Genomic DNA, 26,237 nt, shown 5'->3' with positions numbered 1-26,237 from the left:
GGGTGGCTTGTTGGCTGGCACCCTGCTGGCACACACTGTCAACTAAACACTAAAGAATACACACAAAACACACAACACACTACACACTACACACCACACACACTATATGTTGACAGGCGTCCTCAGGACCAGTCGATGTTTAAGAATCCAGGAATGTATATTTTCTTTCCTGGAATGTCCAAAGCCTTTACATCTATCGCTGATGGAGGAAGTCGACAGTTTGTTTCTATGTCCAAGGGCTGCAAAATGAAAAAACAAATATGAGATTCTGTATTCATAGATCTCTGACCTGAGTAAATATCAGAATATTGCTTAAAGCCCAATTCCAGAAACAAGTATAAATTACCCTTGCAGTATTTGTGTGTGTGTGTGGGGGGGAGGGTTGCCTAGGGGTAGAGGAATAAGGCTTAATAATTTATTCCTTGCTTTGGACGGCCTTCATCTATGCAACCGATCCCTCACAGACCCTCTCTAAAGCTTTCCCAGCCACGGTCACATTTTTACCCCCTCACATACAACGTAGGACTGATAGGCCTGTATTGTACATAATGACGCAGAGGGGTTAGGGCTAGGTCCCTCTTTCTCTGCCCCTAGAGTTTACAAGCAATAAAGCATTAGAGTGCATGGTGGGGTGGGGGTGGTGGTTGCCTACTGCGCAATTTATTTATTTTTTGAGTTGGGCTTTAACATCAAACAACTTCTTGAATACAACCTAGAACCTTCTTCCTCTTTCCATGCAGTGGAGGAGCAGATAGGATACAAATCTAGAAGCAAACAACATGTCTGGTCCCATGCCTTCCACCACATCATGATGGTCGAAGCCAAATGTCCTAGACACCCCAGACGTTGTATTATGAACCATTGCACCTTCTCACTTCAACTATCACTCCCAGCTGTGCACCATTGGGGTTTATTTACTAAAACTGGAGAGTGCAAAACCTGGTGCAGCTCTGCATGGTAACCAATCAGCTGACATTTTTTTTGTCAAAGCTTTATTGAACAAGCGGAAAGTTAGAAGCTGATTGGCTACCATACACAGCTGCATCAGATTTTTCACTCACCAGTTTTAGTAAATCATGCCCATTGTGTCTGATGCATAGAAAGTTTCAGTCTTATTTACTTCTGCTGTAGAGAATGAAATATTGACTGATTAATCTGTGAGGTTTTCCTACAGGCTGGGATATGTCTGTACCCCCCTACATTAGCTGTAAGGACACAGCAATGCTCCTTACAGTGTGTAACAATCTTCTTTTTGAATCCTCATCCTATAAAGATTTGTGTACTTACCTGGCATACTGAGAAAGGGGGCCGTCCTTTCCCTTGTTCCAGCGACTTCCAATCAATAAGCCTCATGAATGAATGCCGTCTTATGTCTCTGCCGACTCCAAGCCTCTTGTCCGGACATTTGCATAGCAGCTATAAAAGAGAAATTAAGTTATTTTGAGTTAATTTTGCACTTTTTAGAAAAGAAAAAAAAAACTTTGATTACACTGCTTCTCCTCCTGGGCGGTCCTTTCACCCATTGGAGGATCATAGCATGTGAAGACATATATATAGCCAAATACAGGTGCTGCATGTCTACTGAGATGGATGGAATTCATATTATATCCCAGCACAACAAATGAGTACACATTATGATGTGCCGCCATTAGATCACTTCTAACTGCCTGAGCTCTTTAGATTGGCGGTGATACTTAAAGTAGAATTACAGCCACAAGCAAAGGGATGAGATTGGATATTTTTAAAGATCTTTTTTTCTTCTCATTAACATAATTTATCAGCACAGGGCGATAAAAGCAGTTTGATGAATGGAGTTGGAAAGGTATTAGAACCTCTCTGTTAGGTTGTGGTTGCTTTCTGTGTCCCCCCTTGCTGAGATTTCCGTGTCCCCAGGACAGGATATGAAACAAAATGTCCACAACAGGGACACAGACAAGATTAAAATGACGGCAGGTGATCTAATCCTCCCCACTATATTCAAAACAATAATACATGGGGGGGAGTTCTGCTTTAATAACCTCATACAATGTGCACATCAGTGATTGACCCCATGTGGCATCATCTTCTGAGCCCTCAGCCCCAGGGGGAAGTATTCCCATTGGATCTTCACCATGGGATGAAGAACCCAAACTACCCAACAATCCAGCTGACAACCAGAATTTGCAACACTCCTACATTATACCCCTAAAGCAGCAGTAGTAGGCATAGAAACCTTCCCTGTGCCTCTTCAAAATTAGAAAATGTCTTGTACTTACTCCGTCTATGAAGTCCTTCAGGTGAGGATCCATGTCCGCGGGGTAAACAGGATCTTCGTAATTCACAGCCTCCCAGAGTACCTCGGTGTTATAGGTACAGAATGGCACAGTGCCGGTAGCCATCTCGTATATGACAACACCCAGTGAAAACCAGTCGGGTTCAAACTGGTAGAAGTCGCCATTGATAACCTGCCAATCAGAGAAAAGAAATCAGTTACTTAGTTCCTACAAACTTACCATCCTTTTATAGGGGAAATAATAATATGTATTCATTGAACGTGTATTCTAAGGGAGGCATTTACAAAGCATCAGTATGTCCTTACTGTGGCAATAGCACTATTTTAATAAAAATTACATTTATAAAGCACAGCGGTGGAATTGGGACTTTGAGTGCTATTACAGGGAATGGGTGTAAACATAAAAAAAAAACTTGCGCGAGAGCCTAGTCATGTGACTCACCCTAATCAAATCAGAGTTCTCTTTGTTATGCTAAGTATATAGAACTTCATAGGTTACCACAGGCTCTACACAGTGGCATGCATTTAATGAATGGGCCATAAAGAGAAAAAGAGAGCAGGTAGTGATATCTGCTCTCCAGTAGAAATCATTGCAACATTAACCTTGATATAGCTTTTTACATTTTTATGTTTACTATTTCATATGTCCATTATTATAGATATTGTAGCTAGGCTTGCTTTAAGCAAGAGAAATGGCAAAGAACAACCACTGTGACCAACAGCTAAACCAGGAGGCAGAGCTGGCATACGCAATGGCTGCCCCCCCATGGACATATATTAACCACTTAAGCCCTGGATCATTTGGCTGGCCAAAGACCAGAGCACTTTTTGCGATTCGGCACTGCGTCACTTTAAATGACTGTTGTGCGACGTGGCTCCCAAACAAAATTGATGTCCTTTTTTCCCCACAAATAGAGCTTTCTTTTGGTGGTATTTGATCACCTCTGCGGTTTTTATTTTTTGCGCTATAAACAAAAAAAGAGCAACAATTTTGAAAAAAAAAAAAAGCAATATTTTTTACTTTTTGCTATAATAAATATCCCCAAAAAATATATAAAAGAACAAATTTTTTCCTCAGTTTAGGCCGATATGTATTATTCTACATATTTTTGGTAAAAAAAATTGCAATAAGCGTTTATTGATTGGTTTGCGCAAATGTTATACCGTCTACAAAATAGGGGATAGTTTTATGGCATTTTTATTAATAATTTTGCGACATTATGGCAGACACATCAGACACTTTTGGCGCTATTTTGGGACCATTCACATTTATACAGCGATCAGTGCTATAAAAATGCACTTAAATGTGACTGGCAGTGAAGGGGTTAACCACTAGGGGGCTAGGAAGGGGTTAAGTGTGTCCTAGGATAGTGTTCTAACTGTTAGGGGGCGTGGCTACAAGCGACATGTCACTGATCGCTGCTCCCGATGAGAGGGAGCAGACGAACAGTGACATGTCACTAGGAAGAATGGGGAGATGTTGTGTTTACACTGATATCTCCCCGTTCTTCAGCTCCGTGACACGATCGCGGGACACCGGCGGACATCGAGTTTGCGGGTCCCGCGAGCAAGATCACAGAGCTCGCGCGTGACCACACAGCGGCAAATTTTAAAGGGACGTACGCCCATTTGCCTGACCGTGTCATTGTGTCGACGTATATGTCCGTGCGGCGGTCGGCAAGTGGTTAACAAATTATTAAAAAGATTTTAAGAGCTTAATGATTACCAATCAGGTGATTTACATTGCAGTGTTCTGTATGCAGTCTAAAATGTTTATATTACAAGTATCAGAGGGATAGTGATTGGATTGTGATCTACTGAATAGATGAGGCCTAATGATGGGTAAATAGAGCGTGACTTACTTCTGGCGCCATGTATCCACGTGTTCCAGCTACACCCGTCACCTTCTTATCACCGAACAGATCCATTACTGCCAATCCAAAGTCTGCAATACGGACATGACCTTTGTTGTCCATTAGGATGTTGCCTAACTTGATGTCTCTATGGACGATGCCACGCTTGTGAAGGAACTGCAATCCACAGGATATTTCCGCCGCAATAAATCTATAAAAGAGAAAAAAATTCGATTATGAAGGAATTACATTTTACAGTCATTAGACTTAAGTAGAAACATTATCCATGGGCAGGGGGAGGGAGTACCTGGCTCTATCCCATTACCGGTCACACCTTTGAGGTTATTTAGGTGACCGTATGGTCAGAGTTCTGGGTATGGCACCTGCTCACCATTTCTGGTTTTATCAGATCCCAGATTCTGGAGTCTCCTTGGAGAACCCATTGGTAGGATCCAGGCCGTAAACGTGCTTGTCACAGCAATAGGCATGTAACCGGTATTATAAGACCCCAAGTCTCTACTCTGCCCTTAAAAGCATTCACAACACCGAGATCTGTGTTTTTGAATGATTTTGATTCCTTAAAAATGTCAGGTCACAATGTCATCACCATCACTGGGTTACCATAGCAGAGAGCCGATCACAGCTTTGTTCAGCTGTCTGACCAGCCAGTAGACGTGCCGGCTGGTCGTCTGGGTCTCCCGGTAGGATGAGAGTGCCTGAGAAAGCTGTGGTAGGTGCCGGGAGTGGAGGAAGTCCCCTCCTGCTGCATATAAAATGAATCCAGCGGTTAGTTAGACCACCACCTCTAAAAAACAGTACCAGGGTAATGAGGTACCGGTACATCACTGGTCCAGAAGTGTTAGCCCCTTCATGCTGGTGGTATGCATATATGTGGCCTCTAGGTGGGTGGGTCTTAACGCTGAGAGGCCGCATATATGGGTACCAGAATGTAAACAGAGCTGTCCTGAGAATGCACTCCTGGCACAGTTACCGGTGGCTAAAGGAAAGCTCCCAATCGCTACATGCGATTAGGAGCTCTCTGATCATGTGACCACTGTGACAGCCAATCATGGCGGTCACATGGTCAGAAACCCCGCTCCGCCTCCCGGCATCAGAAACCTCTTAAAGAACGTTACTAGGTCACTCTGGACTGTCTCCATCTCCTTCCCCACATGGTGCAATCACTGCCCGCTTTGGGGAAACTGGGATTGCAGAATGGCATGTGTGCAAACAGTCTACTTTGAACCCCAACCCTACTATGATAATATAGAGTATCTAAGCTTGGGAGAGGTGCGTTGTCCCCAATTTATGGGGGACGGAGTGACATTACTCTAAAGTATCTACGTCAGATCTGGGTGGACTGATGTAGCTACACATTCTAATGGAGTCCAATGTAATTCTAAACTCCTAAAAGCCTGGATTGTAAAACGACATATCTTATAAAGATTTTTTTCTATTCTATTATCATTGTGGTGATGAGACTTACCTTATGACGGAAATTGGAAGAGGGGAATTGTTTCTGGTGAAATGAAACAGATCCCCTCCAGAGATGTATTCCATAGCGAAACAGGCAGAATCGCGGGTCTGAAAAGTGGTGTAAAGCTGGGTGAGGAATGGACACCCTGCCGCCATCTTCATGACCTTCAGCTCTGTTTCAATGTCGTCCCGTTGATCTGAAGTCTTCACAACTGACTTGATGGCCATGATCTTCTTGGTTGCACAATGTGTTGCCAGAAAGACCTGAATGACAGAAAAGACAAAAATCATTTGTGTTATAGGAAAGAACGGTTCTTCATTATTGGGAAAGGATGTAACTAGCATTGGGGAGGAATCAGAAGTAGTTATTGATGAAGGCTGCGAGGCTCGATGACGGACTGTCTTCTGATATCTATGACAGGGAGAGCTTTAGAGCTGCACAATTAATCGTCAAGAATCGTTATCGCGATTTTTACTAAAGTGTTTCACAATTCTTTCTATGCAAAGAATTCTCTCTGCTCTTCTGAAGCCACAGCCCTCAAAAGAAAGGAAGTAACAATTTGTCAATGGAATAGACTGTGTGTGTGTGTAAGTGAAAAAAGTTTAACCACTTAAACACTAAACCTTTTTCTGACATTTGTTGGTTTCAAGTTAAAATCATTTTTTTTTTTTTTTGCTAGAAAATTACTTAGAACCCCCAAACATTATATATATTTTTTTTAGTAGACACCCTAGAGCAGTGAAGGCGAACCTTGGCCCTCCAGATGTTTCGGAACTACATTTCCCATGATGCTCCACTACACTGCAGAGTGCATGAGCATCATAGGAATTGTAGTTCCAAAACATCTGGGGTGCCAAGGTTTGCCATCACTGCCCTAGAGAATAAAATGGTGGTTGTTGCAATATTTTATGTCACACTGTATTTGCGCAGCGGTCTTTCAAATGCAATGAATTAAAAAAAAAAAAAAAATCTAACCAGTAAAGTTAGCCCATTTTTTTTGTATAATGTGAAAGATTTTACATCGCGAGAAGCGTCAGAGAATTGTGATCTTTTTATCCTAAGCAAAAAAATCGTGATTCTCATTTTGGCCAGAATCGTGCAGCTTCCTAATTTTGTTTTCCCGGCTCCTCCCCTCCATAAGGCAGAGTGACATAATTAAGTCTACCAGTAGCTGAATCAGTTTTGGGTGGCTGGTACACATTGGCTAGTTACTGGGGAGGGATTTGTTTTGTGGGTGGAGCTACTAATCTAGTTATAGGTGAGAAAATTTGAACTTACCTGTCCGTATCCTCCTTCTCCGAGCACACGGTGTAATATGAAGGCTGACTGGCTGTCACAGCGTAGAGATTCTGCAGTGACAGGTTCTATGCTCTTTCTAGTGTCACAGCTCGGGGGTGTGACAAGAGGTAGAACTTCTGCTGCTGCATTTCTCATAGGCTTTCTAGCTGGTGCGGCATTTTTCAAGATCTTTCTAATAGCTGCAACATTTTCCCTACTCTTTCTAGTGTCACAGCTCGGGGGTGTGACAAGAGGTGGGACTTCTGCTGCTGCATTTCTGAGAGGCTTTCTAGCTGGTGCCGCATTTTTCATGATGTTTCTAATAGCTGCAACATTCATGGTGTTTTTAGTGTCACAGCTCGGGGGTGTGACAAGAGGTGGGACTTCTGCTGCTGCATTTCTCATAGGCTTTCTAGCTGGTGCGGCATTTTTCATGATCTTTCTAATAGCTGCAACATTTACCCTGCTCTTTCTAGTGTCACAGCTCGGGGGAGTGACAAGAGGTGGGGCTTCTGCTGCTGCATTCTTCATGGGCTTTCTTGCTGGTACGGCATTTTTCATGATGTTTCTAATAGCTGCAACTTTCATGGTGTTTTTAGTGTCACAGCTTGGGGGAGTCACTACAGATGATATTGTGTGGACTGCATCCCTATTTTTTTTCATAAAGCCATTAAATGGCTCAGGTCTTATTTTTGGAATCATATTTTCCATCATCAGTTTTCTCATTTCACTGGTTAAAAACACAGAGAAAATCAGAAACTGCCAGGGAAGAAGAAATCTCAGAGAGCTCAGAACAACAGATCTTCACTCCAAGAGAAGTCAGACTCTTCTGAGCTCCTCACAGGTGACTGATCAGTTTATAGCTCACTAACTGCCGATGACATCATAGGTGAGATTCAAACTGGCCAATCACATCACAGGGCTGGTCACCATGGCAACTCCCCTAAGTTGGCAACAAGCCAGGATTCTATTTATAGCTGCACTGCCCAAGCACATCACAGTGCTAGTTACATGACTCCTCCCCTAAGTCTCCCCTAAATTGTAAACAGGTCAGGCTGTATGAGATGTGAGTCATGTCAGAGATGTGAGGCTGCTGGGTCACATGAACTCAGCCAGTACATTTCAACTGTCAAATTTCAAATTTTCTCTATTCTGTGGGGGAGGGGAGGATGAGATGACTGTTGAGATTTCAATTTCTGGAATAAACCAGTTCATTCCTGTTTTACTTCCCATTGATAAATGTCAAATTCAGATGTGTGGCAAATTACAAGAAACACGACCCCATCCATGAAATGTGCCGTCCTCATATTGACAGATTTCACAAAGATAACACATCAGGATAAGGATCCTTTTATTTATTTATTTATTTTTACCATGTCAGCTCCAGGAGGTTTTAACCCTTTCATGACCAGAACATTTTTGCTATTTAGCACTGTGCTACTTCAATTGGCAATTGCATCATTATGCAACACTGTATACAAATGAAATTTACAGTTTTTTTCCCCACAAATAGAGCTCTCTTTTGGTGGTATTTGATATCCGCTGGGATTTTTTATTTTTTATTATATAAATAAAAAACAAAAGATTCAAAGAAACGTAAAAAAAAGGTCAAAACATTTTTTTTTTCAGTTATAAAACAAAATATTTAAAAAAAAAAATCTTCATAAATTTAGACCAAAATGTATTCTGCTACATGTCCTCGCTAAAAAAAAAAGTGTATGATAATTGTTTTCTTATAGCGTTTACAATCTTTTTGTTAGAAAAAAAAATAAAATAAATGAAAAAAAGACCAAAAATGAAAAAAAAAAACAATGTTATGTTATAAAATGTTATAAAACATATCCAATAAAATAATTTAAAAAAAATCTAACTTCTACATAAATTTAGGCCAAAATGTATTCTGGTACATGTCTTTGGTAAAAAAATTAAAAAAAAGTTTATATGAATTGGTTTCTTTGTTATAGCGTCTAGAATCTTTTTGGTAAAAAAAAAAAAAAAAAAAATTAATAAAAACAACACCGAAAATTAAAAAAAAATGAATATTTTTTATTTTCAGTTATAAAACATATCCAATAAAATAATTTAAAAAATCTAATTTCTACATAAATTTAGGCAAAATGTATACTGGTACATGTCTTTTGGTAAAAAAAAAAAAAAAAAGTTTATATTAATTGTTTTTTTTTTTTGTTATAGCGTCTACAATCTTTTTGATAAAAAAAATAAAATAATGAAACACCGAAATTTTTTGAAAAAGGAATATTTTTTATTTTCAGTTAGAAAACATATCCAATAAAATAATTTAAACAATCTAATGTCTTCATCAATTTAGGTCAATATGTATTCTGCTACATATTTTTGGTAATAAAATAATCCCAATAAGCGTATATTAATTGATAATTAAAACAATTTAATTAATTCAAATTAATTGGGGCCAAAATGTATTCTGCTACATGTCTTTGGTAAATAAAGAAAAGTACATTAATTGGTTTCTTAGTTATAGCATCTGCAATCTATGGTATATACTCTATATATTTGAAAATTGATCAGTACTAACAGCCTATTTTATTTTTTGAGGCCCTTAACCACTTTTAACCAGATTTAACCCCCCTAACGACCACGGCCATTTTTGCGATACGGCACTGTGTTACTTTAACTGACAATTGGTCGTACGCCGCTGTACCCAAATAAAATTGATGTCTTTTTTTTCCCCCACAAATAGAGCTTTCTTTTGGTGATATTTGATCACATCTGTGGTTTTTATTTTTTGGACTATAAACATAAAAATATCACAATTTATTATTTACATAATATACACGTCACAATACACAATATACAAAACAATATTTTTTTACTTTCTGCTATAAATCATATGCAAAAAATAAATTTGACAATAACAAATTGCTTTATTAATTTAGGCCAATATGTATTCTGCTATATATTTTTGGTAAAAAAAAAAAATGTATGAAAAAAGACAAAAAATTTGAAAAACAATATTTTTTATTTTCGTTTATAAAACATATCTAGTAAAATTGTTTTAAATATCTAATTTCTTCATCAATTTAGGCCAATATGTATTCTGTTACATATTTTTGGTAAAAAAAAAATCCCAATAAGCGTATATTGATTGGTTTGCGCAAAAGTTATAGCTTCTACAAACTATGGGATATTTTTATTTAATAATTTATTTTTACTAGTAATGGCGGCGATCTGCGATATTGCGGCGGACATTCGGGACATCTAACTGACACTTTTTGGGGACTAGTGAGACTAATACAGTGATCAGTGCTAAAAAATATGCACTGTCACTGTACTAATGACACTGGCTTAGAAGGGGTTAAACATCAGGGGTGATCAAAGTGTTAAATGTGTGCCTGACCAGAGTTTTACTACTGTGGGGGAGGTGCTTGTAGTAGGGGAAGGCATGGATCGGCGCCCCTGCTTAGCAGAGACACAGGATCCATGTCTTCTGTACTGACAGACCGCCGTTCTGCCCGTGTACAGAATCATCACAGCTGGAGCGGGCTGGCAGCGGCGGTGCCCACTCACCCCACACCCGGAAGTACAGGATCACGTATTAGGTATGTGATCCTGCACAGCAGAACTGCCTTGCCGCCGTATATACACAGTGTATGGTCGGCAAGCGATTAAAATGTCAGGACAGTCCAAATATCCCCCAAATGACCCCTTTTTGGAAAGTAGACAGTCTGAGGTATTTAGTAAGAGGACAAAAAAAATAAATTGTATTATAATTTTTTTTTTAACACACTTTGACCAGAGCAAAATAATGTACCATATTAACATTGTACTACTCTGGGGAAGTGATCATTATTATTATTTTTTTTATTCTTTTACATATTATGTTTGCATATAGCAATGAATTTCGTTACTATAAGCAACCATTTTACTGAATGAAATGGATTCATTTCGTTTATTTTGTTGTGATTAGCTGCGATTGGCCCAGTCTGTACCATGTGATCACTGTGACCAATCACAGCACAATAACAACACAATTGTACACAATGTATGGCTTGAAAGGAAGCCATCCATCAACTGTCATGTGACCTGCTGTGATTGGTTACAGCGGTCACATGGTACTGACAGCGGGCCGGTACAGTGATCAGTCATCAGCTGTGTCTGGTAGAGACAGTCGGTGACAGATCGCACCGCAGCACGGCCCCGCGTCATATGATGTCCACCCGGAGCAAAAAATAGCCGGCCCCTGGCGTCATTCTGCCATAGGCCGGGCGGCAACAGATTGCGCAAATCCTTTTGTGTGAATCTTTTTGTCGATTTTCTTACCTGGAGATCCTGCCAGTAACAGCAGTTTTCTTAAAGTGGTACTAAACCCTTCTCTCCTTTACAGCCAGGGGAGCTGCCATCTTAGCCTCTGTTTGATCTGCAGCTGCCATGATGCTGCACATGTGATCAGTTATGGCACCAGCCATTGGATGGCTTAACAGTTCAGTTGAGAGCACAAGCAACTGTGTCAGTTACCATTATTGACACGCTTTAAATGTTACTGTTGTTAAATTGATGGGATTAGTCCACTTTAAGCAAATCCTTTCGTGTGAATATTTGTAGAGTTTCTTACCTGGAGATCCTGCCAGTAACATCACTTCCTGATGGGGGCTTACAATGCAAAGTCACTGCTTTTCAATTAGCAGCAGTGTTGTCAGCCTGCTGTGTGCACTCTGCCATTTGTCCATTGGGCTGTCTATCATGTATACAACCCAACAGCCAACTGAAGCAGCTTCCATGGCAGGGTGACAACGCTGATGTAAATTGTGTCTTAGGGTTGTCATCCTGCAACAAGAAGTGCTGCTGCTACTGGCGGGGCCTCCAGGTAAGAAACTTTGTAAAATACAGGGCATCCGGAAAGTATTCACAGTGCTTCACTTTTTCCACATTTTGTTATGTTACAGCTTTATTCCAAAATGGATTACATTCATTATTTTCCTCAAAATTCTACAAACAATACCCCATAATGACAACATGAAAGAAGTTTGTTTGAAATCTTTGCATATTAAAAATAAAAAACAAAAAAATCCCATGTACATAAGTATTCACAGCCTTTGCTTTGACACTTACAATTAAGCTCAGGTGAATCCTGTTTTCACTGACCATTCTTGAGATGTTTCTACAACTTGATTGGAGTCCACCTGTGGCAAATTCAGTTGATTGGACATGATTTGGAAAGGCAAACACCTGTCTATATAAGGCCCCACAGGTAACAGTGCATGTCAGAGCACAAACCAAGCCATGAAGTCCAAGGAATTGTCTGTAGACCTCCGAGACAGGATTGTATGGAGGCAATTTCTGCAGCATTGAAGGTCCCAATGAGCACAGTGGCCTCCATCATCCGTAAATGGAAGAAGTTTGGAACCACCAGAGCTCCTAGAGCGGGCCGACCGGCAAAGCTGAGCGATCGGGAGAGAAGGGCCTTAGTCTGGGAGGTGACCAAGAACCCGATAGCCACTCTGGCAGAGCTCCAGTGTTTCTTTGTGGAGAGAGGAGAACAGACATGTGCAATTCGTTTCGTTCCGAATTCGTCTTTTAACGAATATCGACAAATCCGTTAATTCGGATATATCCGAATTAACGAAAACCCGTTTAACGAATTTTTCCGAATATTCGTAAATTCGAATATGCAAAAATTTGTCAATTCGTAAATTCGTACATTTTGCACATTCGTAAATTCATACATTCGTAAATTAGTAAATTTGTAAAATCGGTAATTTGTAAATTCGGAAATGCATTAATCTGAAATAATAATTAACCACTTGCCGACCGCCTCACGACGATATATGTCGGCAGAATGGCACGGGCAGGCAGAATCACGTACCTGTACGTGATCTGCCTCCTGCGGGCGGGAGCCCGGTGCCCGAGGCGGTAGACTTGTGACTGGGAGCCATGAGAGGCGAGGGGGAGACCATCCATTCGTGGCCCCCCCCCCCCTCGCGATCGCTCCCAGCCAATCAGCTTCTTCCTCTGCTGCTGTATGCTAAACAACAGCAAAGAAAATGATGTCATCTCTCCTCGGCTCGGTATTTTCCGTTCTGGCGTCGAGGAGAGAAGACATCAATGTGAGTGCACAACACACTACACACTCAGTAGAGCCAGGCACACAAAACACCCCCGACCCCCCCCAATCACCCCCCCCCCCCCCCCCCCCGGCACACTGACACCAAGCAGTTTTTTTTTTTTTTCTGATTACTGCATTAGTGTCAGTTTGTGACAGTGTGGTAGGGCAGGTAGTGTTAGCCCCCTTTAGGTCTAGGATACCCCCCCCTAATAAAGTTTTAACCCCTTGATTACCCCCTGTCGCCAGTGTCACTAAGCGATCATTTTTCTGATCGCTGTATTAGTGTCACTGGTGGCGCTAGTTAGGGAGGTAAATATTTAGGTTCGCCGTCAGCGTTTTATAGCGTCAGGGACCCCCATATACTACCTAATAAATGTTTTAACCTCTTGATTGCCCCCTAGTTAACCCTTTCACCACTGATCACCGTATAACCGTTACGGGTGACGCTGGTTAGTTCATTTATTTTTTATAGTGTCAGGGCACCCGCCGTTTATTACCGAATAAAGGTTTAGCCCCCTGATCGCCCGGTGGTGATATGCGTCGCCCCAGGCAGCGTCAGATTAGCGCCAGTACCGCTAACACCCACGCACGCAGCATACGCCTCCCTTAGTGGTATAGTGTCTGAACGGATCAATATCTGATCCGATCAGATCTATACTAGCGTCCCCAGCAGTTTAGGGTTCCCAAAAACGCAGTGTTAGCGGGATCAGCCCAGATACCTGCTAGCACCTGCGTTTTGCCCCTCCGCCCGGCCCATCCCAGCCCATCCCAGCCCACCCCACCCAAGTGCAGTATCGATCGATCACTATCACTTACAAAACACTAAACGCATAACTGCAGCGTTCGCAGAGTCAGGCCTGATCCCTGCGATCGCTAACAGTGTTTTTTGGTAGCATTTTGGTTAACTGGCAAGCACCAGCCCCAAGCAGCGTCAGGTTAGCGCCAGTACCGCTAACACCCACGCACGCACCGTACACCTCCCTTAGTGGTATAGTATCTGAACGGATCAATATCTGATCCGATCAGATCTATACTAGTGTCCCCAGCAGTTTAGGGTTCCCAAAAATGCAGTGTTAGCGGGATCAGCCCAGATATCTGCTAGCACATGCGTTTTGCCCCTCTGCCCAGCCCAGCCCACCCAAGTGCAGTATCGATCGATCGATCGATCACTGTCACTTACAAAACACTAAACGCAAAACTGCAGCGTTCGCAGAGTCAGGCCTGATCCCTGCGATTGCTAACAGGTTTTTTTGGTAGCGTTTTGGTGAACTGGCAAGCATCAGCGGCCTAGTACACCCCGGTCCTAGTCAAACCAGCACTGCAGTAACACTTGGTGACGTGGCCCGTCCCATAAGTGCAGTTCAAGCTGGTGAGGTGGCAAGCACAAGTAGTGTCCCGCTGCCACCAAGAAGAAGACAAACGTGCCCATAGTGCCCTTCCTGCTGCATTCGCCAATCCTAATAATTGGGAACCCACCACTTCTGCAGCGCCCGTACTTCCCCCATTCACATCCCCAACCAAATGCAGCCGGCTGCATGAGAGGCATTTTTATGTCCTCCCGAGTACCCCTACCCAACGAACCCCCCCAAAAAAGATGTCGTGTCTGCAGCAAGCGCGGATATAGGCGTGACACCCGCTATTATTGTCCCTCCTGTCCTGACAATCCTGGTCTTTGCATTGGTGATTTTTTTGAACGCTACCATTCACTAGTTGAGTATTAGCGTAGGGTACAGCATTGCACAGACTAGGCACACTTTCACAGGGTCTCCCAAGATGCCATCGCATTTTGAGAGACTCGAACCTGGAACCGGTTACAGTTATAAAAGTTACAGTTACAAAAAAAGTGTAAAAAAAAAAAAAAAACCCCAAAAAATATATAAAATAAAATAGTTGTCGTTTTATTGTTCTCTCTCTCTCTATTCTCTCTCTATTGTTCTGCTCTTTTTACTGTATTCTATTCTGCAATGTTTTATTGTTATTATGTTTTATCATGTTTGCTTTTCAGGTATGCAATTTTTTATACTTTACCGTTTACTGTGTTTTATTGTTAACCATTTTTTTGTCTTCAGGTACGCAATTCATGACTTTGAGTGGTTATACCAGAATGATGCCTGCAGGTTTAGGTATCATCTTGGCATCATTCTTTTCAGCCAGTGGTCGGCTTTCATGTAAAAGCAATCCTAGTGGCTAATTAGTGCCCCCCCCACCATCTTCCGTGTTTTTTTCTGGCTCTCCTGTCTCAACAGGGAACCTGAGAATGCAGCCGGTGATTCAGCCAGCTGACCATAGAGCTGATCAGAGACCAGAGTGGCTCCAAACATCTCTATGGCCTAAGAAAACGGAAGCTACGAGCATTTCATGACTTAGATTTCGCTGGATGTAAACAGCGCCATTGGGAAATTGGGAAAGCATTTTATCACAACGATCTTGGTGTGGTCAGATGCCTTGAGGGCAGAGGAGAGATCTAGGGTCTAATAGACCCCAATTTTTTCAAAAAAGAGTACCTGTCACTACCTATTGCTATCATAGGGGATATTTTCATTCCCTGGGATAACAATAAAAATGATTTAAAAAAAAAAAAAATGAAAGGAACAGTTTAAAAATAAGATAAAAAAGCAAAAAAATAAATAAAAATAATAAAGGAAAAAAAAAAAAAAGCACCCCTGTCCCCCCTTGCTCTCGTGCTAAGGCGAACGCAAGCGTCGGTCTGGCGTCAAATGTAAACAGCAATTGCACCATGCATGTGAGGTATCACCGCGAAGGTCAGATCGAGGGTAGTAATTTTAGCAGTAGACCTCCTCTGTAAATCTAAAGTGGTAACCTGTAAAGGCTTTTAAAGTCTTTTAAAAATGTATTCATTTTGTTGCCACTGCACGTTTGTGCGCAATTTTAAAGCATGTCATGTTTGGTATCCATGTACTCGGCCTAAGATCATCTTTTTTATTTCATCAAACATTTGGGCAATATAGTGTGTTTTAGTGCATTAAAAAGTGTGTTTTTTCCCCAAAAAATGCATTTGAAAAATCGCTGCGCAAATACTGTGTGAAAAAAAATGAAACACCCACCATTTTAATCTGTAGGGCATTTGCTTTAAAAAAATATATAATGTTTGGGGGTTCGAAGTAATTTTCTTGCAAAAAAAAAATAATTTTTTCATGTAAACAAAAAGTGTCAGAAAGGGCTTTGTCTTCAAGTGGTTAGAAGAGTGGGTGATGTGTGACATAAGCTTCTAAATGTTGTGCATAAAATGCCAGGACAGTTCAAACCCCCCCCAAATGACCCTATTTTGGAAAGTAGACACCCCAAGCTATTTGCTGAGAGGCATGTCGATTCCATGGAATATTTTATATTGTGACACAAGTTGCGGGAAAAAGACAATTTTTTTTTTTTTTTTGCACAAAGTTGTCACTAAATGATATATTGCTCAAACATGCCATGGGAATATGTGAAATTACACATCAAAATACATTCTGTTGCTTCTCCTGAGTACGGGGATACCACATGTGTGAGACTTTTTGGGAGCCTAGCCGCGCACGGGACCCCGAAAACCAAGCACCGCCTTCAGGCTTTCTGAGGGCGTACATTTTTGATTCCACTCTTCACTGCAAATCACAGTTTCGGAGGCCATGGAATGCCCAGGTGGCACAAACCCCCCCCAAAGACCCTATTATGGAAAGTAGACACCCAAAGCTATTTGCTGAGAGGTATAGTGAGTATTTTGCAGACCTCACTTTTTGTCACAAAGTTTTGAAAATTGAAAAAAGAAAAAAAAATGTTTTTTCTTGTCTTTCTTCATTTTCAAAAACAAATGAGAGCTGCAAAATACTCACCATGCCTCTCAGCAAATAGCTTGGGGTGTCTACTTTCCAAAATGGGGTCATTTGGGGGGGGGGGGGGGGGTTTGTGCCACCTGGGCATTCCATGGCCTCCGAAACTGTGATAGGCAGTGAAGAGTGAAATCAAAAATTTACACCCTTAGAAATCCTGAAGGCGGTGATTGGTTTTCGGGGCCCTGTACGCGGCTAGGCTCCCAAAAAGTCCCACACATGTGGTATCCCCATACTCAGGAGAAGCAGCTGAATGTATTTTGGGGTGCAATTCCACATATGCCTATGGCCTGTGTGAGCAATATATCATTTAGTGACAACTTTTTGTAATTTTTTTTTTTTTTGTCATCATTCAATCACTTGGGACAAAAAAATTTATATTCAATGGGCTCAACATGCCTCTCAGCAATTGCCTTGGGGTGTCTACTTTCCAAAATGGGGTCATTTGGGGGGGGGGGTTGTACTGCCCTGCCATTTTAGCACCTCAAGAAATGACATAGGCAGTCATAAACTAAAAGCTGTGTAAATTACAGAAAATGTACCCTAGTTTGTAGACGCTATGACGCAAACCAATAAATATACGCTTATCGACATTTTTTTTACCAAAGACATGTGGCCGAATACATTTTGGCCTAAATGTATGACTAAAATTGAGTTTATTGGGGTTTTTTTTTTATAACAAAAAGTAGAAAATGTCATTTTTTTTCAAAATTTTCGGTCTTTTTCCGTTTATAGCGCAAAAAATAAAAACCGCAGAGGTGATCAAATAACATCAAAAGAAAGCTCTATTTGTAGGAAGAAAAGGACGCAAATTTTGTTTGGGTACAGCATTGCATGACCGCGCAATTAGCAGTTAAAGTGACGCAGTGCCAAATTGTAAAAAGTGCTCTGGTTAGGAAGGGGGTAAATCCTTCCGGGGCTGAAGTGGTTAAGGTAAGTATTTCATAATGTGATAGTATGCCCTGCATATTAGAACATTATACTCTTAACTTGCAGGAAGATTTTTTTTTTTTTTTTAATGTGCATGAGTTTACTACCGCTTTTAATAAATCATATATGTTTTATGAAATCTTTGAAGCCCCATATACACTATCAGATTTTCTTCAGATTTACCAACACCATGTAGTGCAAGGGCCTGCCTGATTGCATACAAATTGAAGCTCCTAAGGTTTGACCTCATATTATATGGGTTTGGTAAATCTGAAGGAAAAAATCAGCAGAAAATCTGATAGTGTGTATGGGGCTTAAGACTAAATTGCAACCTATGTACTGTATGTATTTTTTGAACAAGCGTGATTATCTAATTTAGATGTATTTTCCATATTTAATTTACATGTGCGAACATTATAATGAGTTTTAGAAGAGCTTGAATGTTGAGCTCCAGTCAGTGACTTTGCGTAGGCTGAAATCATCAGTTTTCTGCAGGCAGGAGGAAAGCTTTCCTTAGTCTCCTCTCCCCCAGTGATCAGACTGCAAAATAGCAACTTTGTAGCAAGTCAAAAGGTAAGAGGCTGCAGATTCATATATCATTTACTTCCTGGAATCTATCTGCCCCTAGCTAAAGCATGCAGGCAGGGGTGTGTGCTTAGTTGAGAAAGCCCCTCCTCCCCTTCTTGAAGACTCATTAAAAGTATCTTATCGTCTTGTTCTAGGCCAGAAACCAGGAAGCCACTAAGGAAATAAAAAGAAAAAACTTTAAAACAAGTATATACTGTATAATATACCTTCCTAGCTATTTACTAATGCTAGCAGCATAAGAATTAAAATAAGGTAATGCTGATTGAGAGAGCTTAGTTATGCTTTATTGTTAGTACCGTACCTTGTACTGATTTTTCTTTTATTTATCTAAATTTAGGCTTTAAGCATGCCCACATGATAACTAAAGAAAAATGTAGGTGATATCCAGGAATCTGTCATGTTGCCACAGATGGAAACCTATATTAGAATTTAAACACGTATACAAAAAAAAAATGTATTCGTATGAGATGCTTCCACTTTTATTTTTAAACCTACAAAGCTATACTTACACTTTAATATGATCTATCAACACTCTGTAGTGCCGCAAGGAATACAGAGATAAGGAAGGATAAACCCCTAACAGGAAATACGGTGATGAAGCAGGATAAACCCCTCACAGGTAGCAGCCCTGCCCTCTCACTAAAGACATTCCGGCCATTCCCTTTGCCAGTCTGTAAAAACACAAATTTGCAAATTCTTGCCTTTGGCTTCCGCTATTGTTTGTAGACTTTCTTTTTCTTGTTTGAAAATATTTATACATAATTCTTGTATACATAACATTCTTTATTTCCTGCCTGGAATGTTGAGTGCCTGTTTGTAGAGATTTTCTTTTCACATTGAAGCTTTGTATATTCAAGCCTAACCTGTGTTTGAGATTAGCATAACTGGAGAAGCACTCTTTGCATCAAAACATACAGTGCCTTGAAAAAGTATTCGTGCCATTTGAAATGTTCCACATTTTGTTATTTGGCAACCAAAAACGTAAATGTATTGTATTGAGAGTTTAGGTGATAGACAAACACTAAACAAAGTGCCACATAATTGTGAAGTGGAAGGAAATTGATAAATGGTTTTCAATATTGTTTACAAATAAATATCTGAAAAGTGTGGCGTGCATTTGTATTCAGCCCCCTTTACTCTGATACCCCTAACTAAAATCTAGTGGAACCAATTGCCTTCAGAAGTCATCTAATTAGTAAATATAGTCCACCTTATGCGGATTGTCACTTGCCACGTCACCTGCCATACGTTGCAGATTGTCACTTGCCTGCTACAATTGTCACTTTCCTTTGTCCCAGAGTGAAGTCAGGCAGCAGAGAAATTATGTAATCTCTGTGCTGCTCGTGGCTGCCTGCACAGTGAGGGCAGGAATGCAGGGCGGGCACCGGGTGGTGAGAGATGATGTCACTTCTCTGTTTCCCTGCCCGCCGGCTCGCTGATTGGCCAGCCGCCTGCTCACCTGCCGACTGGCCTGCCCGCTCACTCGCCCGCCGAGCCATCTGCTCACTCACCGGCTGACTGGCCTGCCACTCACCTGCAACAAATTTCTCGGGGGGGGGGGGGGCAATAATTGCCCCGTTGCCCCCCCTGGATCCGCCCATGCAAGAGGCCATAGTAACTCTTAAGGAGCTGCAGAGATCCACAGCTCAGGTGGGAGAATCTGTCCACAGGACAACTATTAGTCATGCACTCCAGAAATCTAGCCTTTATGGAAGAGTGGCAAGAAGAAAGCCATTGTTGAAAGAAAGCCATAAGAAATCCAGTTTTAAGTTTGCGAGAAGCCATGTGGGGGACACAGAAAAGGTGGAAGAAGGTGCTCTGGTCAAATGAGACCAAAATGGATTTTTTGGCCCAAAAGAAAAACGCTGTGTGTGGCAGAAAACTAACACTGCACATCACCCTAATCACGCCATCCCCACCGTGAAACATGGTGGCGGCAGCATCATGTTGTTAAGATGCTTCAGCAGGGACGGGGGAGCTGGTCAGAGTTGATGGGAAGATGGATGGAGCCAAATACAGAACAATCTTAGAAGAAGACCTATTAGAGTCTGCAAAAGACTCGAGACTGGGGCAGAGGTTCACCTTCCATCAGGACAACAACCCTAAACATACAGCCGGAGCTACAATGGAATGATTTAGATCAAAGCATATTTTTGTGTTAGAATGGCCCAGTCAAAGTCCAGACCCAATTGAGAATCTGTGGCAAGACTTGAAAATTGCTGTTCACAGACGCTCTCCATCCAATCTGACAGAGCTTGAGATATTTTGCAAAGAAGAATTGGCAAAAATGTCCCTCTCTAGATGTGCAAAGCTGGTGGAGACATCCCCAAAAATACTTGCAGCTGTAATTGCAGTAAAAGGTGGTTCTACAAAGTATTGACTCAGGGGGGCTGAATCCAATTTCTGAAACAGTAATATCTGGTAATTTATAAACATTATTCACATGATAAGATTAACCACTTAAGCCCTGGACCATTTGGCTGCCCAAAGACCAGAGCACTTTTTGCGATTCGGCACTGCGTCGCTTTAACTGACAATTGCGTGGCCGTGCGACGTGGCTCCCAAACAAAATTGATGTCCTTTTTTCCCCACAAATAGAGCTTTCTTTTGGTGGTATTTGATCACCTCTGCGGTTTTTATTTTTTGCGCTATAAACAAAAAAATGGCAACAATTAAAAAAAAAAAAACGCATTATTTTTTACTTTTTGCTATAATAAATATCCCCCAAAAAATATAAAAAAAACATTTTTTTCCTCAGTTTAGGCTGATACGTATTCTTCTACATATTTTTGGTAAAAAAAAATCACAATAAGCCTTTATTGATTGTTTTGTGCAACAGTTATAGCGTCTATAAAATAGGGGATAGTTTATGGCATTTTTATTAATATTTTTTTTTTTTACTAGTAATGGTGGCGATCAGCGATTTTTATCGTGACTGTGACATGGCGGACAGATCGGACACTTTTGGCGCGATTTTGGGACCATTCACATTTATACAGCGATCAGTGCAATTAAAAATACATTGATTACTGTGTAAATGTGACTGGCAGTGAAGGGGTTAACCACTAGGGGGCAGTGAAGGGGTTAAGGGTGTCCTAGGGAGTGGTTCTTACTGTGGGGGGGCGTGGCTATGTGTGACACGACACTGATCACTGCTCCCGATTACAGGGAGCTGTGATCAGTGTCCTGTCACTAGGCAGAATGGGGAAATGCTTGTTTTACATTAGCATTTCCCCGTTCTTCCTCTCCGTGAGACGATCGCGGGTATCCCCGCGGACATCGAGTCCGCAGGAGCCACGATCACACTCACGGAGGTCGCGGCGGGCACGCGTGCCTGAAAACTGCTTCTTAAAGGCCAACGTACAGGTACGTTACTCTGCCTGTACGTGTCCTTCTGCCGACGTATATCGGCGTGAGCCGGTCGGCAAGCGGCTAAGTAATCCACCAACATTCATGATTGGATATACACATATTTCAAGATAGCATCTGCATGATCTATGGTCTTTCTGATCCCTGTCACAATAAAAAATGTATATATGAGCACATATCTTGATGGGCGTGTAATTGAAATACAAGACATCTGATAGCTCAAAGCATTTTGCGGCTTTAAGCCACTCTTCAGGAGCAGACGTGTGATGTATCTGCAATGAGAGAGTAAATTAACTAAGTAAACTAGCTTGTATCAATATGGGGGGGATGGATTGAAAACACCCCCCCCTCTATTTTAAGCAAGATCACTTACAGGTATATGTGCACTTAATGGCGCAATGTCAGGAACCGTGAGCCACCCGAGTGCATCAGTATCGGGAGCTGTGGGGGCATGTTCAGCTGCAGCACCCATCACAGACAACGCCCCAGGCGGATCCGGGCACACCGAGCACTCCTGGTGTAAACATGGGAAGCAACAGTGATGTTTGAGTCAATCAAGTGAACCAATATTGAGGCTATATGAGTGAATTAATAATTAAAAGTGAGGGTGGACTGGATAGTAAAGATGGTTAGTGCAGAAATGAAAACTGATATTGTTGTGACTAAGTGGGAGTGAAGGTGGAAGACCATAATGGAAGGTCGCCACCAAGACACCCAAATGCAGAGAAAGGGAAAGTGGGGGGGACAGGGGGAGGGGGTGGCTCGTGAGGGTCTGATAAATACCTGGTGCTTGAAGGGAGGGAGGGAAACCAGTCCAACCTTTTTTGTTGCATCTTTGCTGCTTTTCCTGCTGCATTTTTGCTCATTTTCCACATACAGTACACAGGTAGATACATTGTTCCTGCATTGTAGGTTGGCCTCCTCAAATGAGTATGACCTCTCTATACAAACAAAATCTCAACTTTCACTGGTCCAGCGCTACCATGCACCCCAATAGATTTTATTTGCTAAAGCACTGTGTCTAATTCACTGTCTGCACTGATTTTAATAAAATCCTTGTTTTATTTCAGGCCAGGTTCATATATGTATGACTGCGGGTTTGTGCCTGGGGTCCGGTGCGTTCCTCCTCACCTGTTCAGATGCGAATCCGGTCTGAATTTTTGCCTGAATTTGCACCTAAATTGAACCCAAAGACCCACAGGAATCTTTTGAATACAGACCGCGGCCACCCCGGGCATGTGTGAACCGGCTCCATTGAGAGCCGGTCACAATCACCTGTCATGCGAATTGGATGCAGGGAAGCCTTATTGTTTTTAAATCTCATTGCTGCTAGCCTCCTACAACAATGTAAGGCTTATGTCAGCCTCCTTGTTATATCAGTATAAGAGAAAAAAAAGTGTAAAATAAACACATAATAAACAACACCTACCCCGCAAGTCCCTCATTCCAACACCCCCAATCCCACAGACATGCACATATGAACATAAGTGCATGCGCTGGACATGCCTATGTACGAAAATGATGATTGTGCTGCACATGTTATGTATCCCTGCATCCTCATGATAGCAGACATTGCTAGGGCCATTGTTCACATTTAACTCTAAATTGATGAACAGTTCTTAAAGATTGTCTATGGGCAAATTTTAGTACTGAAATTTTTCACCATTTCATGGGCTCACGCATTCTCATGGTTTGATCTAAAAAAACCAAATGTTACAATGTTTCTCTTTATCTCAGATTGAGGTCTATGTACATCAACTCACATGGAAGTTGGACCAAAGAAGTGCAGGGACTAAGCAATGGGACTAAAACTTGGCAGGCTGCCGGTTTTTTTTTTTTTTGTCAGCAGTGAGCATTTTTTTTTTTTGTCAGCAGTCTGCACTGAATCGGGAAAATGCTGTTTTAAGATCACGAGGGGGGTAGATTCGCGATCTCGATTCTTCAACAATTAAAGTGGATTCCCCCCCCCCCCCATTTTTTTTTAATTAAGTCTCATATCTGTTACAGCAGAGTATGTCATTTCATCTGTGCCCAGTCTTGCCACAAAGAGTTAATCCAGCTCTGAGCAATCCTCTTATCTTTCTTCAGTAAGATAAAAACAGACACACAGAGAAATAGGTGTCTGTTTCTTCCCCCTTGCTGTGAGTGACAGGTTATTTTCTTATCTTATACACCAGTGTGAGAGAGGCATTCTGTGTACTTCACATCCCATCTCCTTTCTTCTCCAGCTCTCCCAGGACTGGCTGCTCCACACCTCAACATTATTGGGCATGCTGAAGTCATGTGGTGCCTTTCTTGGGTTTTGACTGGATGTTAGTGATCATGGGGCATAATCTACAAGATCAGCAGAGGGGCAGTGTAAGAAATATCGATGCCTGGCCAAGGGGAGTGTAGAGGTGGGCGGGGAGTCTACTGACATCATGACTCCACCCACCGAGCCCTGGACAATAGACCTGCCCACAGAATCCGGAGTATAGCAGGGCTCCAAACAGCTAAAGGGGAGATATTTGACAGGTAAGGATACATGCAGGAGGCATGTATATCCTTATACACCAGCACTATGGAAGTAATTTGGAAATTATGAGAGTGGGTTTACATCAACTTTATTCGTGCAGCTCTAGTATATGCTGACTCAACACATTCTCCTCTTTTCTAAAATTGGGTATTATATTGCATCTATTTGTGAGCACTAAAACTAACTTTAGTGAACTGAAAATATGAGTTGACAAACAGTTGCATTGATAACGTGACCCTAAATAAATTTCAACTACCACCATTTTGTTCTCCAGGGTCCCTTTTTTGCATAGTATATAATGTTTAGGGGGCCTGAAATAGGGTTGCCACATCATCCCCTTAATCCAGGACACATATTGATTACACAGGTTCTGTGACTGATTAAGGTGGTAATTAAACTAACTTGGTGCCTTATCTGCATTAAATCACCCTCAGAACCTGTGTAATTAATATGTGTCATGAGTTAAAGGGATGTTGTGGCAACCCTAGCCTGAAATGTGTAGCACAAGGGTTAAACATGGTAGTGGCATGCCAAAGATCAGACATTACAATCTTGGCAGCAGTCAGCATTTTCTGAGCAGGTTGTTTACAGATGCTTATTTGGAATCACCTGTTACCTATGTACTGTGATAGCACAGCCAGGACCTGCTGTTATTTATGAGTGCAGCTGGGGTGATGAAGGTCAGTCAGTACAGCTCACATCTCCACATCTATTTCTGAGACAGGCCAGTTTTCCAATGTTTGTACTTATCCGACTGTCCTGACACGGGAAGCTCTAAATCAAAACTTCACCTTTGACTTGTAAATAATCAACAAGTGTACAAATATGGCTTGTTTTGTGGTGGTTTTCTTTCTACGTTATGATTCTGTTCTGGTGCCAAGTGTCTGCGCAGAGGTTTAAAGAAGGAATCAATAGATTTATGATTTTATTATTGCAGTTAGGCGCCAGCAACTAGTGATGTGGTTGTGATACAGCTGCATATCCAGCTGGATGCTTCGGGGAGTCTTATCACATTCATCTACAATAACAGGCTTATATGTTGTTTGCAGAGGCCGAGCCTCTAATTACTGTAAATCGCTTTCCTTTCAGAGGTGTCTGCAAACGCAGGAGACATATTGTGTCACTTTCAATTATTTATTCATAAAAGTGCCTTAAGAAAAGACATTTCTTGTTTCCTATAGCAGCCAAATCTCCATTTTATTCTCCAAATGAAGGACATTGGAGGGAAGACTCTCATCCGCACACATTGATCACATAAGATTCATGGAAATGCCCTAAAATGATAACTAAAAGCAAAACTTTTTTGTTTTTAGTTTTGAACAGAGTGGCGATAGATAAGAATGCCTGTCAGTTTTTATTGCTATCTGTGCCCCTGTTATGGAGATTTACCCTCTCTATTTGTCCAGCTTACATTATAATTGAAAGTAAAAGAAAATCCCAAATTTTGGGTTTTCTCCAGATAAGGAATATAGGGGAAATCTTCCAATGACACTAGTTCTGGTGACCTGGGGGTCACCAAAATTTGCAGGGATTTTCTCCCACTTTCTGTTTTGGCTATGGGACAGGAAGTGAAGGGAAATCTAACCAATGGGACACATATAGCAAAAAATAAACTGACCGTTAATTTGAATTATGACCCTCCCTTACGCTATCCAAAAAGAAAAGTTTTGCCTATAGTTTTACTTAAAAGTTTTCAAAGAATAATTCCAGGCATTGGTATATCATACATAGTGTAAGACTGGGGTGAATAAATTCAAGCGGTAAGTGCGTTTACAATGAGTTGCGCCAGTCCAAAACTGTATTTTAAGGGCGTGGCAGCCCACTTTTATTTACAAGCAAGTCAAAGTTTATACAGATAGCTCTTCCCATGCAGGGGGTTTTCACCATCACTCCAAAGACATAACATTCAGCCTCCTGGCTCTCTTGTGGCAGCTTTACTGCTCCGCGTACCTCTGTAGGGTCTTCCTGACCATCAAACACCTTTTGGTCTTCCTGATCATCAAACACATCCCAGTGGTATGTGCAGACGCTGAACTTTAGCTCTGC

At 41.5% G+C, this 26,237-nt stretch overlaps 1 protein-coding gene across 5 annotated transcripts in view; it reads left to right on the top strand.

The window, feature by feature from the left end:
- The window catches only part of BANP (BTG3 associated nuclear protein), a 662,871-nt gene that overhangs the window by 274,231 nt on the left and 362,403 nt on the right, over positions 1–26,237 (top strand). The gene's annotated exons all lie outside the window — the stretch shown is intronic.

Source organism: Aquarana catesbeiana, linkage group LG11 (genome assembly GCF_042186555.1).
Source record: "Aquarana catesbeiana isolate 2022-GZ linkage group LG11, ASM4218655v1, whole genome shotgun sequence".
Lineage (NCBI taxonomy): Eukaryota > Metazoa > Chordata > Amphibia > Anura > Ranidae > Aquarana > Aquarana catesbeiana.
Note: the sequence above shows the minus strand (reverse complement) of the source record. Positions and strands in the feature narration are given on the sequence as shown.